Genomic DNA, 2,086 nt, shown 5'->3' on the forward strand with positions numbered 1-2,086 from the left:
ATTTAGAGAAATGTGGTGAACTTAGGCAGGCATTTTCAAATGGGGATATTAATCGATATTTAAAATCTGAGCCATTATGATGGACAGATGTTATCCTATGGAACTGTATAGATAACATCTTAACTGATGACCCTCTTGAGTATGCTAGGGACAAAGGCGCACTAAAGCAGCCATGCTATTATGGGCCCGGTGATTCCAAACGTGAACTAGTACCGATTTTAGAGTCTCATGAGTTTAGTGTCAAAAATGTTGAAGTAGAAGATTTTGCTATGAGGGGCGTTGAATTAGTACAAGAGACAAGAATGAAGGGAACAGAAGTAGGGGTAAAATACCCTTGTCGATTATCTTTTAAGGAGCGGGAACAGAAAGTTGAGGGTAGATTATTCGGCACCGGGGAAATGACTCATTTCAAATGAGGAATAAGCTGAATTTGAGTCCACTGATGATACAAAGTAAAAAAGTGTTTAGCTACTTCCCAGGCCAGCTTATGACACCCAGCGATCAAACCAGAATAAGTGATCAAACACCTCTCCTTAAATCGACATGTAAGTAAACTGTTAAATATTCAGGGTCACAATCAGCCGATGCAGGAGAAAAACACCGGCCCATTATGTAAGTATATGGGTGAAGTAGGAGGACAGGAGGGTTGGGCTGATCTACCTAATTACTTTTCTCATCTCGATGCATACTATTACTATGCCTATGAGGATAAAGTTATATCATCTAGGGAACAAAAGGGTGGGATAGAAGGATGGTTTAATCCAATATGGACACTGATGACATTGATGGCTATGGAACGTGTAAAATATTGGGAAGGATTACGTGTGATTGATACATTAGCTTATTCTAATGGTAAACCTAATAGTGGAACTGTCACAGGGTCGGGGGAAAATCGTGACCCGGCGGGGGAAAGAAAAAAAATAAAGAAAAGAAAAAGGAAAAAGATCAGCTAGAGCACTAGAGCACTAGAGCACTAGACGTGCGCACGGTGCGCACGTCTAGTGCTCTTGCGCAGCGCACCTAGTAGTAATAACATAGATATCCCCGATTCCAATCTAGATTCCAATCTCCATTTGACCATGCCTCGCGCGTCCCATCGTAAGCTGTGGTCTCCAGTAAGAGATCCGCGGTACCGGGAGGCGTTGGATCATCTGGCTCGGACTGGGGAATGGAAACTGTGCCGTAGCGGCCGCGTGCCGCGCGAGGTAATAATGGCAAAAGAAAGGATCATTGAGGATAGGAGACGGCGACAAACACAAACGATGCAAGCATTCTTGGCATCGTCCAAGGTAAGAGCCGACAGAGATCAGCCCTAACCGAGGTTCAATCCTCAGGCCGCGCCTAAGAAGTCTTCACAGTCTGTTAGTCATCCTCTTCTTGCAAACACAAGCAGCCCCCAGGAGACAGTAGTGGTCCACCCTGACGGCGGCGGCTTCCTAGCTTTCCTTCAGGCTCCTCCTGTACACTCTTCACAGTCTGTTAGTCATCCTCTTGCAAAGACAAGCGGCCCCCAGGAGACAGTAGTGGTCCACCCTGACGGCGGCGGCTTCCTAGCTTTCCTTCAGGCTCCTCCTGTACACTCTTCTTCTGTAGCTCTATGAGCGACAATATTAAGATCACATTATTATGATGGTGATAAGGCTGATAGTACGCTGAAGAGGTAAGTTTCTGTTAGCGCATTTTCTGGAGATAGCTTACACATAGAAGAACAAAATTTCGATTCTATTGAAGGAGGATGCTCTTCAGCTATGGAGATGTCAAATTATCCGGGATCTATAACTCTCAGAGAGTTATAGATCCCGCCGAGCCTCGCTGGGACTTGAACCGACGACCTTCCGCATGCATAGTTCCGCACACGCCCAAGGTGAAGGTAAGTTCGATATTTTCGTCTCACTAAGAATGTGGTGGTAAGCTACCACTGGTAGCCACTAGCGTATCGCAGCATTAGTCATCATTATATCATATCAGTCAACACATACATAGCGCTGCTTCAGAGCCTCGGTCAACTGCTAGAAACTCAGGACATTACCATAGGTTATTGGCGACTCACCGATTGTGGCAATCATGATGTTCCGATGGATTACAT

This window comes from Perkinsus marinus (assembly GCF_000006405.1).
Source record: "Perkinsus marinus ATCC 50983 genomic scaffold scf_1104296962224, whole genome shotgun sequence".
Taxonomy (NCBI): Eukaryota; Perkinsozoa; order Perkinsida; family Perkinsidae; genus Perkinsus; species Perkinsus marinus.